The sequence below is a fragment of the Amblyomma mixtum genome, chromosome 10 (genome assembly GCF_055824585.1).
Source record: "Amblyomma mixtum isolate Tamu chromosome 10, ASM5582458v1, whole genome shotgun sequence".
In the NCBI taxonomy this organism is placed as follows: Eukaryota; Metazoa; Arthropoda; class Arachnida; order Ixodida; family Ixodidae; genus Amblyomma; species Amblyomma mixtum.
Window position 1 is genome coordinate 23,035,014 of NC_143021.1, and position 17,809 is coordinate 23,052,822.

At 46.7% G+C, this 17,809-nt stretch overlaps 1 protein-coding gene across 1 annotated transcript in view; it reads left to right on the forward strand.

The window, feature by feature from the left end:
• The window catches only part of LOC149325349 (solute carrier family 22 member 6-like), a 213,799-nt gene that overhangs the window by 82,508 nt on the left and 113,482 nt on the right, over positions 1-17,809 (forward strand). The window lies entirely within an intron of this gene.

Below are 17,809 nucleotides of genomic sequence, written 5' to 3' on the forward strand. Positions count from 1 at the left end.
AATGTTCGAAGCGTTCACAGACCTTCGCACACACAGCACAGAGAGCACATGGAAAGTCAACGTAAAGCGTCCATAGAGGGCGAAGAAGCACGGAAAGCATAAAAAATAGATAGCCGACACTCAAACACAAACATGAACAAACAAAAACAATTCCAACAATAGGTATGGGCTACATTCTTCCGTATTCCATTGTTCACATCAAATCACATCACCGTCGCGAGAACTTTTTCGGCTAGTACTTCCGTTTTCCTTTGTGAAACCGTTTTCTCCAAACCGACCTCGGTTTCCACCATGATTTTACATGTTCCCGTCCTACGATGTTATACACTCTGTTCTCCCTTGCCTTCGACACAGTCTGCTGACACATATCACACGATCTGACATAACTCTTAATGTCAGCCTGTACACCGGGCCAGTAAAACTCACTGAGCACCCTAGCTATTGTTTGCCGTATTCCATGATGGCCGGATAATGCACTCTTATGCGCCAACTTAAGAACTTGCGTGCGTAAGCCCTTCGGTACCACCGCTTGCTCAACGACCTGGCCGGGACACACTTGGTATGTCCGGAAGAGAACACCGTCATCAGTATCAAAGGAGTGGGCGGTCTGTCCCTTGCCATGAAATATTTGCCCCAACTTCCTGCGACACACCTCTAAGCTCGGGTCTTCTTCCTGTTTGAGGCGAAACTCCGGCCGTGACAAGTGGAGTGTGTTCAGAGTGGGGCTTTTACTACTCTCTGAAACCTTTGCTGTCACCATAAGGGAAGGAACATCGACCGCACCCGTCATGGCAAGGGAAACTGCCTGATCAGTGAGAACTGTCGGGTCAACCGGGAATGGAGGTTTAGCCCCGGGGACATTGCCTATTATAATGTCGTACAAGGGTGTAGACAAGCAGCGCGCGATGGCCTTACCCGAGAAGTATGGAGAAGAAATCACCACCTCCGCTTCCGGAACTTCTACACGAGTCCCATTGGCCAAGAATAATGTGGCCTGTTTCCCTGTAAGCGCCGCTGCCGGTACAAGGGACTCACGCACAACAATGCCTGTACTGCCCGTATCCCGTAAAACCGAACCAGGCTGGCCGAACACCTCGCCGTGCCCCACTGGCATAGCAACTTCCACCGGGTTGGAAGGACAGACCATCTCCCCCAACTGGCCCTCTACGCGCGTTACCTCTGCAGGGTTATCGGGATGTGAGTATCGAGGTGTCATGCAACAGGAGGACTCCTCACGGTCTCCTGGCCTCTTAGCTTTGCACGACTGGGCATCATGTCCTACCTCGCGGCACCAGGTGCAATACAATTGCTTCGGCTTCGTCCGACAATCCGACGCCTTGTGCCCAGTCTTGTCACAAAGAAAACACCGAAGGCGAGACTGTGGACCTGAAACCTCGTCCTTGGCTTTATTCACCGTATGCTCCCCCTGTTCTTTGAAGAACAACAAGTTATTTTGCCGCTGTGCTTCAAGAAAATGATCGGCAGCCTCCGCCAGCTTGGCAACTGTCTTGCCCTCCCGCTCACGTAAGAAAAGGGCTAAACGAGAATGACAGTTGTTCAGAAATTGTTCGCTCACAACCATCTCGCGAACCACCTCAAAAGTGCGGCCTTCACCCCGCATCTCGACCCAACGGTCAAAGAAGCTAAACAACCTGGCAGCATATTGCGAGGCCGTTTCTCCATCCTGGGGCTTGCTCTGGCGAAACTTCTCTCGGTAACCTTCCGCGGTGAACCTAAACCTCTGAAGCAAGGCAAGCTTCGCTTTGTCATAATCCACGGAATCCTCAGGCGAGAGCCGACCGAAGACCCTAAGTGCTTCGCCGCCAAGGCACAAGCTCAACGCCGTTGCCCACTTTTCTTTTGGCCAACCCTGCCCCGTGGCCACATGCTCAAATCTCTTTAAGTAGGCATCGAGGTCATCCCGCGCTTCATTGAACTGTGGTATGAGGCTGTGCGGGTTAATGGAGCTAGCCGGTGCGACGCTACGCTCTCCACGGTCACTCGGAGGATTTGCGCCACCCTCCATGAGCCTTATTTGTAGCTGCAAGTTCCGCGCCTCTAACTCCAAGCGTTCCTTCGCAGCCTCTCGCTCAGCCTCTACATTCCGTGCCTCTAATTCCAATTTCTGCTTCGTAGCTTCTCGCTCTAACTCCAATTTCTGCTTCGCAGCTTCACGCTCAGCGGCTCTCTCTTCCCGTGCCTTACGAAGCTCGTCCTCCACCCACGCTCGTAACTCCGCGCCGCACAAGCCCATGCGCTCGCCTAAAGCAACCAAATCTGAAGCGCTCATATTGTTCCTAAATTAACACAACAGGCAAATAAATAAAAACCGACCTCGTCCTGTCGTGGACGCCAAATTTGTGAGGACTCTGTGAGATTGCAGGTCTTATTTTCAACAAACACCAAAGTACAACCAATAAACGAGGCGGCTTTTAACGGAAAGGAAACCAATTACAATATGAGCGAGAAGAAAGGAAAGGAACAAGAGAACAACGCAACAATACACGGGAAAAACACACGGGGGAACAGAACAAAGTGCTTATGATAAATGCAGGAAAAAGAGTCAAAGAGGAAAGTTCACACTACTTGTCTTATTTGAGTAACGAGCGACGAGGACTGGCTGCGTGTCGGGTAGTCAAGGAGTCTCTTGGCGTTCCAAACGCCGATGCAAGGCTACCGCAGCGGCAGCGTTCGTGGGCACCCGGCACGGTTCCCAGGTCTGGTATCCCGGAAAAGTCACGTAGGCGCCCGAAGCGGCCTATGTAGAGCAGCTGACGGATGGACGGAGAAGAGTAGCGCCTGAGCCTGGTGGTTGAGGCTCTCGACGATGGAAGTCCAGGTCTGGTGGCCCGGACGTCTGCGGCTAAAGCCCAAGCCCGGAACTCGGGGAGCCAGCAGAACTCGTCCACGTCCGTCGCCCACCGCGCTCTTCTCTTCTCTGCCACGTAATCCTGTTCGACTTGCCCCGCGTTCCCCTCCGCACGCGCTCCTCGTGCTTTTTCTTCTTTTCCTCACGAACGCCGCTGGGTGGCGCTATCTCCTTACAATCGCACAGTACACGGGCCTCTAGAATTTCTCCTCCAAAGAAATTCAACCGCCACGGCCGGGATCGAACCCGCGTCTTTCGGGACAGCAGCCGAGCACCATAGCCACTGAGCCACCGCGGCGGCATCGTGCTGACAGTGTGACAGTAGATTAAGACAAGTTAAGAAATTAACAAGGTGCTTGTGAATAGTGTGCTCAAGAAGCTTACAGCAAGAGGAAATTAGGGACATCGATCGGTAATTACTAATTTGTTGTTTATCACCAGATTTAAACACCGGGATGACTGACATTGGCAATTTTCCAAGCCCGGGGAATAGAGGATGTGTCCAGTGATTTGTTGAAAATCACTGTAAGGTAACGGGCACTCCATTCCGAGTACCTCTTTAAAAACATGTTAGGTATGGCGTCTGGTCCCGCACTTTTAATTGTGTCAATTTTTGTTAACAGATTGTGAACCCCAGCGTAACTTACTTCTAGGTTGGGTCTTCCGAGCTATGAATGAAATGAGGATTGGTATAAGATGAAAGACACAGAGATATAGTAGTCATGGAAGGCTTCAGAAATGGTTACGGGATCAGAGCAAGGCTGCTCGTTGATAATAAAGGACACAGAGTCATGAGAAGAGGGTAATATTGTTTTCCAGAATTTCGATGGATTCTCTTTCATGAATGATGACAGTGTTGTGTTGAAATAAAAGTGTTTGGATTGTGCCATTTTTTGTCTTTACCTCCGACTTGAGTGAAAGTAGTAGTGAATCGCGGCTTTCGTTTCTTGACCGGCTGCGCTTGCGCAAGCGCTTGATACGTCTTATGAGATGAATTATGTCTCTTGCGTACCACGGATGCTTCGGGTTATGTTTCACACATTTTGTGGGGACGAAATGAAGCACACAGCTATGTACTAGATTATAAAACTGCTCTAACAAAGCGTCAACACCACACGTTTCACTGCCTTTCACGAAATCTCCGAAAGACAACGCTAGCAGTTCCGTAATAGCCTGATCGTTAGCACGGGTAAAATCTTTAACAATATTGAAATTCGGCTTATGGGGCTCACAAGGCACATTAAATTGCATGAAAACACACTTGTGATCTGACAGTCCGTCGACTACATCACACTGAAATCCGTACTGTAGCAACTGTTCGTTAACAAAAACAAGGTCAAGAACAGAGTTTACTCGAGTTGGACATACAACCACTTGTGTTAAATCAAATGATATAGCCATATTAATTAGGGATTCACAAACAACCTTGTCACGACCTGTTTAAATTAACAACGTCCAATCGATACAAGGAGCATTGAAATCACCTGTAATGATCATTTTATATTTGTGGAGCCTGTGTTCCACTATGTATTCTGTAATGTGCGAGAAAATGTTTTCCGAACCCGGCGGACGGTATACAGCACCCACAACTGTCACGAAACCAGAAATGTTTATCCGGCACCAAACAGACTCAGTATTCGGAAGTTCAGGTAATACAAAAATTTCAATGCCTTTTCTAATGAACAGAGCTACGCCCCCTCCTCTAGCAAACTGCCTGTCGTTTCTGATAACCGAGTAATCTGGAGGCAAAAATTCTACATCTGATATAGAGTTGTCCAACCATGTTTCTGTTACGCAAATAACTGACGGTGTGTAACACTCTACAAGCCAATTGAAATCTTCAATCTTATTAAGCAAGCTTCTAGCATTTAAGTTCAAAAGAGTCAGTTTCTGCTTTTCTTTCTGCTCATTTCTACCTTTCTGCTCATCGACGAGTCACTCTGTGTCCCTAGGCACTGCAGCACGTGCAGCCTTAACAAGCCTTTTGGAAACATCATCCCAAATGTAACGAACACTGTAGACTATCAGGGAATCGTATTGCAACCTATACTTATCTGCTTCTTTGCGGATATGAACCGAGTTGTCCCAGAGAGCCTTTCGAATGTGCCGTACACGCGCAGAGAAGTCTTCACTTATGTGCGTATCAGATCCTTTTAGTTTTCTGGCGTTTTTAAGGATGGAAAGCTTGGTTCTAAAGTCTAGCAGTTTAAAGATTACAGGTCTCGTCTTTTCAGTTCTTTGCGTGATAAGCCTGTGACAGCGTTCAATACCTTCACATTGGATTCCAAGTTTGGAATACAGTAACTCCAACACAGAAGCTAATAGCCCCTGAGAAGTCTCATTTGATGGTTCCTTCAAGCCATAGATGATTAAGTTATTCCTACGGGATCGGTTTTCAAGGTCATCATTTTTGCGGCCAAGCTTGATAGTCTACAGTGTTCGTTACATTTGGGATGATGTTTCCAAAAGGCTTGTTATGGCTGCACGTTAAGGTTCTCCACAGTTATCTCAAGATCATGAACACGCTGGAGAGCGTCGTTTGCAGTTGAAGCCAACGCCTCTATGTGCGTAATACGCTGTTCAAAGGTAGCCATTCTAGAGTTGAGCTCGGAAAGCTCTGCGCTGATTCGTGCTTGTCCAGCTAGCAGCTCTGTTAGCATTGCCTGTGCCTTTGGGCCTGGATTAGTCTCGACATCGCCGGACAGTTGCAACAAAATTCTTAAGGAATGCAGCAGGCAAGAAAAAATACACGCCAAGGGCTGAGGGTCTGGCAGCAGCAATAAGAAACGATTATCGCTCCTATAACATTTGAAAGCGTATTTGTGGCCTACCTGCAAAATGAAGCACACGTGTTTTCAAGAACCGTTCGTCATGCCGCTGCCAGACCCACTGAAGAGGATTGGCCGGTGCGTCACTTTTAAATCCCGTCGGGTCCGTGTCGATGACGTTCCGGGGTTGTGCCATGCGTGGTCAAGACAGGCGAGATCGACGGAAGCTGAGGCTATGGTTGCATTGCCATCTATCGGTTGACAGCAGGAACTGAATGGAGGGCACGTGAGGGTGCATTTTCCATGAAGGAAGCTTGAAGAAGAAGCATTGCTCAGGAAGTATGGTCCAGCGATGCTTGCGGCTATCTGCAAAATGAAGCACACGTGTTTGCAAGAACCGTTCACCATGCCGCTGCCAGACCCACAATACCAACTCGGCCAGTACCTCATTTTTAGCAAGTTCATATCTTCTCGGGGCTCTGTCACTGTCAGCGAGCAGTGTCGCATTGTATCATTTATAGCTGTGGTCTCGTGAGAGGCCAGGTCTTTCGGTTTCTGCATCCGCTATAGCAAAACGCCGCCTGATCTTGTGGCACTGTTCGGCGTCTTGGCCACACCGAATAACCATAGCACTAGGATGTGCAAGCTTTTGCGCTCGGAATGGATACAACAAGCCCGTCTCCTGAAAGACTGTCTTCGGCTGTGGGCTTTCTCAGGCGCGAGTCCTGCGAGCGCTGCATTCCATTGGCGGGAGCTTTCCCGGGAAGTTGACAGGAAAGCAGAATTTCTGTGGCAGCAAGCGCTTCCTACGCTTCGCCGGATGCTTCCACTAGCGACACCGTTCAGCTACCTTCCTATGTGCGACGGCTTCTCAGCTGTAGACCCCAGTTCGCCGTGGAGCAGAGGAAGAGAGCCCCAGAACGTTTGGCGATGGTGAGGCAGGTGTCGAGCCTTGCCCCTGGCTCAGAGAGTGGGAGATGCCTTTCGGAGGCTGTAGACGTTGTCTCTCGTTCTAAAGCTCAGAGTCGTAGATTACTCATCCAAAGAACTGTCTCTTGTTGGCGCGATAATTCATTAGCGCTTCTCACTACCGACAACTAAGGAGGCTTTGTGGTGCTTTCGGAGGTCATGTTTGATTTTATTGATTTTTTACTTATTTGAAATACTGCGGACCATGCATGGTCCTTAAAGCGTAAGCAGAGGAAGCTGTGTTTTCATGGTTCGAGAGAAGAAACAAGGTACGTCTGGAGCGTGCAAAAAGTGCGGCAAGAAGATTATGCAGCACCATGAATTTGGATAAGCTTGTTAAATCGATAAACAAGGGGGAGAAAGTCGGGTTGAAACTTTTCTTCGCTGCAAAAATTAAGAAAGGGGACTGCCCTCTTTGGGTAATTATCTCTGAAAATGGAACATGGCAGAAGTCACTTGCAAGGATTATGCAGCAAAATTTACATCGTCTTACCATTGACGACTCTTTCAAGGTGGAATACTCTGACGAGGTGATCCGATTTCTGAAGGTAAGGCCAAAGGGGACGCTGTTGGCTTTTTCAGTCGACATTAAAGAGCTTAATTATTCGATTCCGCGAGACGATCTATTGATCAGTGTTACGAACTGCATAGAGAGACACGGGGTGATTTCGTTTCAGAATAGTAGTGGTTTGTCCGTCGATTACTTTCTGGAATTGCTTGCAACTTGCCTGCCATCTACATTCGCAGTGTTGAAAGGTACCATGTCACCCAAAAAAACGGAATATGCATTGGCTCGTGCGTTGCTCCTGTTTTGAGCCACATTTTTCTAGCGGAGCGAGACAGAGAGTTGAAACGCAGAAGAGAAGTCAAGAGAGAAAACCAGCCAAAAAAGACAGAAACACAAGAAAATTCATGGTAAAACAGCGCGGAAAAAACACGAAGACTGTTTTACCATGAATAGTAATAACCAACTTGCCCACCTTTCTGTACTTCTAAACACAAGAAAAGAACGACACAGGACACGGCTGGACTAACAACTTTAGTTTTCATTGAGTACAGACGGCCAGGTAATCAACACGCATGCGCCAAGGCAAACACTCAAACATGATCACTCAAATAATCAAATTATTTTGCCGTTAACGCTATCGATGGTGAACTGACGGAAACATCACCATATTTGGCAATCTGGAAGGCCTCAAAGATTTCACGAGCCTTCCGTATTTTTCCTTAGCCCAGGATGGTGACATCTGCGAAACGTGCGGGACATTTGCCGGGACATCTCCTGCAATGCAGAGCAAGATTACCATCATCACCAGCGCCGACTTTTGTTCTACGCTTGCGCAACCTCTCGTTCACACAGTCCCCCGTCTGACCTATGTAAATTTTTCCACAGGTCAGCGGGATCTTGTAGATCACTTCGGTCCGGCGCTTTGTGTACACAGTTCTATGTTTGGTCGTGCAACGCTTCTTATTTCCGCCAGGCATAATTCGTGCACAAAGACCTGAAAGCTTAACTGGCGCAGAAAAATACAAATTGAACCCTTGGCGCTCTGCGACTTTCTTAACATTGTGCGCCACTTTGTGCAAATAAGGCATGACTTGGACTTTTTTCCTTTTGTCAGTTGCATCATTGTTTCCCTTCTTGGCCATGCCGTTCATCTCCTTTAATACGGATTCAGCGACCGCTCTCAACATTTCTGCTGGGAAGCCTGCATCAGACAGACGTTGGGTTTGCGTTGTGACACTGGTTGGCACGGTGTGGCAGCAACTTTTTTTCACGGCGTTGTGAAACCAAGCCTTGGCAATACCTCGCTTCACTAGTTAGAGTGTTTAGAGTCAAATGGTAGCACCCCTTTTTTTGCTCTTGGTGAGTACATCCTGCACACATGGCCTTTTTCCAGAAAAGGTTAGGAACAAATCTAAAAAACGGATTGAATTGTTAGTGGCTTATTTGTGACTAAACTTCAAATGGGATGAGCAGCGCCTAAAGGCACCCAAAACATGTTCAACTATCATTTGGTAGGAGTCATTAGACCCGATGTTTAAAAGCACTAAAAAGTCATAACATATCTGACAACTCGCAGAACACACCCGTCGTCCAAAAAACTTACAAGCTAGCGGTCAAACCTCGCTAAGAAAATATTGCAGAGCACTGGGGCTACACAAGCTCCTGTACAAATTTAATTTTCCTGGGTATAAAACTTGTTATTAAACTCAACCAGTGTGGAAGAGAGGTACATTGCAAGAAGGTCCAGAAAACTTTAGCTCTGAATATCACATCTTGTTCGAAAGGCCACTTCACCACACTCTTCAATAGGTTCTTTCACCGCATGGAAGAGTTCGTCGTGAGGGATAGAGTAGAATACGTCCTCGATGTCCACAGGGAAGGCCGTGTTTGCTCCTTGTAGGTCTTGCTGGAACTCCTGCACGAGTGCCGCTGAGTTCCTAATCCCGAAAGGGTATATTGGACAAAGACTATTCAGATGTCGTTGAAGGTAGTGTCCAACCTCCTTTTGCCACAATCCCTCATCTGTAACAACGGCTCTCAACGGTACCGATGGCTTGTGTGTCTTTGCTGAGAAAAACACTTGTAGCGAATTCCGAGAACATTTCTTCACGGATTTGAACAATTGGTCCAAATTGAGTTCTTCAAGGAGCTGCTCAGCAGCGGACCTTACCTTGGTCGGCTTTTCCGAAGCACTTACAAAATGTTTTCAAATCCGTGACGAAATCTTCCCGGAATTCGCTACAAGTGTTTTCCTCAGCAAAGGCACACAAGCCATCGGTACCGTTGAGAGCCATTGTTACAGAAGAGGGCTCGTGGCAAAAGGTGGTTGGACACTATATTCAATGACATCTGAATTGCCTTTGTACAATAGACCATTTCGGGATCACGAACTCAGCGGCACTCGTGCAGGAGCTCCCGCAAGACCTGCAAGGAGCAAACACGGCCTTCTCTGTGCACATCGAGGACGTTTTCTACTCTATCCCTCACGACGAACTCTTCCATGCGATGAAAGAACTTATTGAAGAGTCTGGTCAAGTGGCCTTTCGAAGATGTGATATTCCGAGCGAAAGTTTTTTGGAGCTCCTTGCAATCTACCTCTCTTCCACACTGGTTGAGTTTATTAACAACTTTTATACCCAGAAAAATTAAATTTTTATAGGAGCTTGTGTAGCCCCAGTGCTCTGCAATATTTTCGTAGCAAGGTTTGACCGCTCGATTGTAAGCTTTTTGGACGACGGGTGTGTTCTGCTAGTTGTCAGATATGTTGATGACTTTTTAGTGCTTTTGAAACATCGGACCTAATGACTCCTACCAAATGATAGTTGAACATGTTTTGGGTGCCTTTAGGCGCTGCTCATCCCATATGAAGTTTACTCACGAATTAGCCACTAACAATTCCATCCGTTTTTTAGACTTGTTGCTAACCTTTTATGGAAAAGGCCATGTGTCTGGATGTACTCACCAAGAACAAAAAAAGGGGTGCTACCATTTGACTCTAACCACTCTAAACTAGTCAAGCGAGGTATTGCCAAGGCTTTTTTCCATAACGCCGTGAAAAAAGTTGCTGCCACACCGTACCAACCAGTGTCACAACGCAAGCCCAACGTCTGTGTGATGCAAGCTTCCCAGCAGAAATGTTGAGAGCGGTCGCTGAATCCGTATTAAATGAGATGAAAGGCATGGCCAAGAAGGGAAACAGTGATGCAACTGACAAAAGGAAAAAAGTCCAAGTAAAGCTTTATTTGCGCAAAGTGGCGCACAATGTTAAGAAAGCCGCCGAGCGCCAAGGGGTCAATTGGCTTTTTTTCTGCGCCATTTAAGCTTTCAGGTGTTTGTGCACGAATTATGCCTGGCGGAAATAAGAAGCGCTGCACGACCAAACATAGAACTGTGTACACAAAGTGCCGTACCGAAGTGATCTACAAGATCCCGCTGACCTGTGGAAAATTTTACATAGGTCAGACGGGGGACTGTGTGAACGAGAGGTTGCGCAAGCACAGAACAAAAGTCGTCGCTGGTGAAGATGGTAATCTTGCTCTGCATTGCTGTAGATGTCCAGGCAAATGTTCCCCACGTTCCACAGATGTCACCATCTTGAGCTATGGAAAAACACCGAAGGCTCCTGAAATCTTTGAGGCCTTCCAGATTGCCAAATATGGTGATACTTGCGTCAGTTCACCATCGATAGCGTTAACGGCAAAAGAATTTGATTATTTGAGTCATCATGTTTGAGTGTTTGCCTTGGCGCATTACCTGGCGGTCTGTGCTCAATCAAAAATTCAGTTGTTAGTCCAGACGTTGTCCTGTGTCGTTCTCTTCTTGTGTTTCCGTCTTTTTTGACTGGTTTTGTCCCTTGACATGCCTTACCAACAGGCCCACCATTCTGCCCTGCTGTAGAAGTAAAGGGTCCAGTGTTGCAGGCATTTTTAAATATGTTGATGATTTTCTCGTTTTTACCAACGCACCAGATATGTCCGATCAGGCCAATATGTTCAATATCTTGTCTGTGTTTTCAGAATGCCTTCATCTTGACGCCTGAAGTGGCTGTGAAATAATTCATCAGATTTCTTGACCTGGGAATTTGTTTTTATCCTGACCATGTGTGTTGGTCGTAGCCACCGCGAGGAAACAAACCTGTACTTTCTGTTGGTTAAGCCCCCTCCAAACTAGTTAAACGAGCAATTGTAAAGTCTTTCTTTAGTGATGCTCTCGCGAAATCGTGTGAGCATAGACTGGATTCTGCTTTCGCTTGCCAGGCGACCCGTTGAGCAATTCTGACTACCCATGTAAAGGCGCGGCCATAAGTAAATGGAGCACGCTATTGCGTTCGAAGTGCAATCACACCTTCTCCATTGGTAATGAAGAAGCGTTGTTTGTCTAAAGAAAGCCCACCAACCTCCGCTACCAGCATGCGCGTACCACTGCTGGAAATTTCAGTTAGGTGACGCGTGAAAAATATTGGAAGACAGTTGCGTGCTCCGTTTACTTTTGTCCGCGAGTGTACACTCCGGTTGTCGGTTGCCGAGAGCACGCTCAAAGAAAGCAGGAGAGTGGTTCCTAAAACAGGAGGGCTTACACATATATGAGAAAAAACGTGATGGTATTACCGTACATGCACACCATCGCCCACCATTTCAAGAAAATAGGAAACAGATCAGGTATACATATGGTGTTTTGCGAACCAGAGAGGCTATCAAAACTGTGCAAGAAGGTGAAGTCCTCCTGAATTGCTGCACAGTCAGGCACCAGGAACCATTTGTAGAGTGCGCGAAGGACGTTGTCTATTCGATACCTTTGCCCTGTGTGCGAGCCGACAATGGCCAAACGGGCAGATGTCTCAATGAGAGGCTCATGGAGCATAGCAACAGCGTCATCGGGGCATCTCGTCACCTCGGCACACACTGCTGTGATTGCCAAGAGTAGAAGGAACGTGGTCCCTTTTAGGGACGAACCACAATCTTTCGTAAGTATGCCAGCAAAACAGCCCGGTAGATAGCTGAGGCTAGTGACTTCGCGGAAATTGGAGATGACTGTGACAGCACACCATCAGTGTTGTTAAGTGATAAGGAGCTTGGGAATTTCGAACTAGACTATTCGTTTTTTTTTGTTGTTTGCATCCTGCCTTTTAGGATTTAGCTTTATGTTTTCGTTATGCAATCACCCGTGCGAATTGGCGCTGCTACCAATCTTAGCATGAATTTCGTTTTCGTTGCTGCGCATGTTCGCTGTACTCTATACGTATTCGCTGCGCGCAGCAATAAAATTTGTTGAAGTCGGCGTTTTTTCTCCGGTCATGTCCGTGTCCGTTTTTGCGCTGTGTGAATGAAAGCATTTTATACCAACTCGCCCAGAAGCTCATTTTAAACACATTATGGTCCCTCGAAGCCATCGCGGAGCCTGCTGCTCTCTACGCAAGCGCAATGTGAGGGCGCGCTGCTATGCTCGAACCCGAAGGTTCAACTCCGAGTCATGGAGCGGGTCGAAGAGGTCACCGAACGACATCGTCGATCGGCCACCTGGCGCCCGGCCTGGAAGACGAGCCTGTCGCGGGGAGGGAACACCACTTCTACCAGCGCCTGAGAACTCTTTTTCAATAAAGTTCACCTCCTCCTCCTAGGGTTCGCGTGCATTGCGTAACGACGGCAACTCACGCGGCACTGATGCCTAGCTTGTGAAAGCCCTGTTTACATAAACGCGATAGAGGCGGTTAGAATCATGGGGTCGGGCTGAGCAAGGTCGCCCCGACTCTGCGTGCTTATATGCCTCGATATTAGCGATTCAAGACCGGCGGTACCGGAGCGGTGCCAAGCGTCTAGCAGCGCAACACGATGACGCAAAGGCACCTTGAACCTTTGAATGAAACCACCTTGGCGCAAATTCACAAGGACAAAAGAGGTGACATTGGACAGGCGCCTGTCCGTTGTCTCCTCGTGTCTTTTGTCTTCGTGATATAATTTCACCAAAGTGGTTTCGTTCCAATTTTCAAACCAACTAGCGCGACAACATGTCTTACCACGCAAGGGCAGCCTCCAAAATTGTGAGTCCAACCGCAGTCGTGAGGGCGCCATGGAAGAAGCGAATATCAAGTTCGCATTTATCCTCAACTAATAACCCGACACTTCGTCTTGGCAGCGTTTTGAAGCGCCTCGCCCACAGGATCGAGCTCAGGCAATCTTCTAATTCCCCAATGAATAAACTGTAGAAGAACTGCAGATTGGGCTAGTAGGTATCGATTCATAATAGTGGCTCAGCAGCGCAAACAAACGCAGACCAGGAAAGACACAAGACACACAAGCCAGCGCTCAATTTACAACTGTGTAAGTTCAGCGCTGGTTTGAGTGTCTTGCCTCTTTCGTGGTCTGTGTGTGTTTGCGCTGTTGAACCACCATTACTTCCCCAAGTTGTTGACTGAACCCGATCCCTCGACACCCGATCCGACTGGGCGGTGTTTACATGAACCCACTAACTGGCTTTTGACACAAGAGCTCAACTCAAACACAGCCAGGTCGGGGTCATTTAAACGTCGATTTTAAGTGCCACCAGGGGTTCTATGCAGAAAGGTCTGGAGCCCAGCCTTTACATGAACCAGACTGGGCATGGTTGGATAAAATTTATTTATTTATTTATTTACAGATACTGCAATCCACAAGGGATTTTAGCAGGGTGGAAATATAACGCGAACGTCATAAAGGCAACACAACAGGCAAAGTACACTGCCAGGTACAACAACAAACGCCATAAGACAGGAGTGAAATTTCTCGTGTCAGGGGTAGGTGGCGTGAGCCATTGCCTGATTTATAGGGTTAAGCTCTTCCTTCCTTCCTTCCTTCCTTCCTTCCTTCCTTCCTTCCTTCCTTCCTTCCTTCCTTCCTTCCTTCCTTCCTTCCTTCCTTCCTTCCTTCCTTCCTTCCTTCCTTCCTTCCTTCCTTCCTTCCTTCCTTCTTTCCTTCCTTCCTTCCTTCCTTCCTCCATTTCCTTCCTTCCTTCCGTCCGTCCATCCATCCATCCCTCCATAATAATAAACTTTATTCATAAAATATTTACAATCACTCACAATCACACCAAAGCCACAAAAGGGCTTGTAGGGTGTTGCCCGGTGTGCACCATATATACAATAGAGAACGAGACACACGAAAAAAAGGAATTTATACATATGTACACGTGCACTGAACCTTGTGCACTAAAATAAAGAAGAAATTTATTATGGATACCGGTGTCAAAAACAAGGAAAGGAAAAGAATAATGGATTATTGGTTTATCGGAGTTTAACGTCCCAAAGCAACTCAGGCTATGAAGGACGCCGTAATGAAGGGCTCCGGAAATTTGGACCACCGGGGTTGTTTAACGTGCACTGACATCGCACAGTACACGGGCCTCTAGAATTTCGCCTTGATCGAAATTCAGTGCCGCGGCCGGGATAGAACCCGCGCCTTTCGGGTCAGGAAAGGAAAAGAAGAAAAAATTATTTCCCTAAGGGGGAGAGAAAAGAAAAAAATGGGCAGAAAGTTTAATGCTCTTTACAGTTACATTTCTAGCGATAATATAGCGTTTCTTAGCTCTGTGCGAGAAGTCAAGGAGAATACATACTCTGGCAACTCATTAAAGATAGAAGGAATGTAATAGCGCCGCCTCATTGCTCCCCCAAAATGAGTGCGCTCTCCTGGCACAACATAGCACGGTATGTGTCTTAGTGGCTTGAGTTTTATTGCTTCAGTATTGTAAGGGCTCTCCCAAAAGTCTCTTAAAACTACAATTTGCTTAAAGAGATTGTCAAACGAGGAGAGTTTCGTGGCTTTAAACACACTTTTCAGTCGTTGATTATCGGGTTTATAAAGGACACTATTAGCTATGTTTTTCAGGAGGCTATTAAATGTTTTTTCACGTGCCGGAACAGTTATAGAAACGGCAGATACCATAACTTAATACGCTATAGCCAAGAGAATGCGCCGTTAGCTTTCTAACTGAGAAAGGCATAAACTGTTTAATGTGGTAGATTAGGCATAATACGCTACGAAGTCTTTTACACACATATGCCATTTGTGTATTCCAAGATAAGTCACTATTAATATTGCCACGTTTTATTGTAGCGTCCGTTCGTTCGCGCAAGGCCGCAGAAAAGGGGTGTTATCATTTTTATTCGTGACGCGAGAAGCGACCAGTCTAATCTCGATTGATCGCAGCCATGAAAGGCTGCATCTAGGTTTTTCCAGATTACTGTAGATGATCTTGTCCTGCTATCTCGAAGTTTCCTTGCCGGATTTAAATTGAGCGATGCCGCGAGCGGAGGACATTCGTAGTTCGACGACTGACGAGCACGTTTGTTGCTTACGCTGCCGCCGAGTGATTCAGTTCTTTTGCGGGCGCAAGTCAGCCCAAATAAAGAGCTTCGTTTGCAAGGCTTGTTGCTGTTTTCCTGACTGCTGGATTGCCGTCACTACAACGTGACAATATGAATGCCGAGACATTTTACACAAAGAACACATGTAACAGGAGAACAATAAAAAGGTGAACAGTTAGATGCGTAAGAAGAACTGAGCAGTCTCACGGCACTGTTCTGTGATGGTTGTGGAAGCAGATAAGCTTCATTTTAGCTGGATTAATTTGTATTCAATTGGATTCACACCAATCGGATATTCTAATAGCATCATCTTGGAGTTTAGAGACTGCTGTAAAACAATCAACATCATTTGAAATAAGCAACGTATCGTCAGCATATTGATACAATTGAGAAGCCGCGATAACCTCGTGGGCATCGTTAACATAAAGGTTGAAAAGAAGAGAAGCTAAAATTGAGCCTTGCGGGACTCCACATTCAAAGCTGACGGATTAGCTCCGAACACATCCCAACGAAACTATTTGCGACCGTTCAGACAGGTAGCTTTTTACAAAGGGTAGAAAATACCTCTTAACCCGTAGGAATATAACTTAGTGGTTAATATTTCATGATTAACTGTATTCAAAGCCTTAATAATGTCAAGGAATAAACCAAATAACACTTCGTTTTTGTCTAAACTCCTACGAAGGGAGTCCGACAACTTTTCTAACAGCACTTGTGTTCCAGAGCCCGATACGAATCCATGTTGGTGTTTGCTTTTATATTGTGCTTCATTACCAACGCATTCATAAGACTCAAGACATGTTTTTCTAACCCATGCGATATGCAAGAAACGATGGAGATGGAACAATAGTTCGCTATTTGGTTCATCATCATCATCAGCCTGACTACACCCACTGCCGGGCAAAGGCCTCTCCCATGTCTCTCCATTAACCCTGTCCTTTGTCAGTTGCCGCCACTGTATCCCCGCAAACTTCTTAATCGCATCCGCCCACCTAACTTTCTGACGCCCCCGGCTTCGTTTGCTTTCTCTTGGAATCCCCTCCGTCACCCTTAAGGACCAGCGGTTATCTTGCCTTCGCATTACTTGCCCTGCCCAAGCCCATTTCTTTCTCTTGATTTCAACTAAGATGTCATTAACCCGAGTTTGTTCCCTCACCCACTCCGCCCTCTTCCGATCTCTTAACGTTACACCTATCATTTTCCTTTCCATAGCTCGCTGCATTGTTCTTAACTTAAGCTGAACCCTCTTTGTTAGCCTCCACGTTTCTGCACCATAGGTGAGTACCGGTAGGATACAGCTGTTGTATACTTTTCTCTTCAGGGATATTGGTAAGCTACCATTCATGATCTGAGAGAACCTGCCATATGCGCTCCACCCCATTCTTATTCTTCTAGTTATTTCCCTCTCATGATCCGGATCTGCGGTCACTACCTGCCCTAAGTAGACAAATTCCCTTACTACTTCCAGCGCCTCGCTACCAACTGCGAACAGATGTTCCCTTGCTAGGTTGTTGAACATTACTTTGGTTTTTTGCATGTTAATTTTTAGCCCGACCGTTCTGCTCTGCCTGTGTAAATCATTGATCATGCGTTGTAGTTCTTGTCTTGAGTGGCTTAGCAAGGCAATGTCATCAGCGAATCGCAGATTACTTAGGTATTCTCCATTAACTCTTATCCCCAACTCTACACATTTCAGGCCCCGGAATATTCCCTGTAAGCAGGCGGTGAATAGCATTGGCGAGATCGTGTCTCCCTGCCTGACACCTTTCTTTTGTTCGTTTTTTGCGCTAACTTCTTCAGAAAATGCATCACAAACTGGCCCGGCAGCTTGCTGTCCTGAACGGCATACGGAGAATGTGCTTAACCCTTCAGAATGTTGGTTCCGACTAGGTCATAGTTGGTTATATACTCTCTGCACAGCGCGAAGCCTTCAGGGAAACGAGAAAAAGAGCAGGAAGGACTGGCGTCTACAACCATCCTTATTCTTTCATCATCTTGGCAATTCATATCAGACCACGAAAAATAAAAGAATATTGCCGTTGGTTTCATTTTGATTTGGTCTCCCCGCCTTCACCTATGAGATTATCAAGCTCATTGCATAGCTTCCTTTTTGTTGTTTTGTCTTGTGATTTATGCTGCCTGTTTGCGGTGCATTGGTGGATAGTTTAGCAATAAAAATTATACCATCGTTAGCGTGTTGTGGTATCATTCGTGTTCGGGTTGTCATGTGGAGATGCAAGGGTGGAAGAGCGGGCTAGTAGGTAGTTCTTCTTGAGGAAAAACACACCGCACTCCTAAGACACGGACAAAGAAAGGCAAGACGATACAGCGCTGTATCGTCTTGCCTTTCTTTGTCC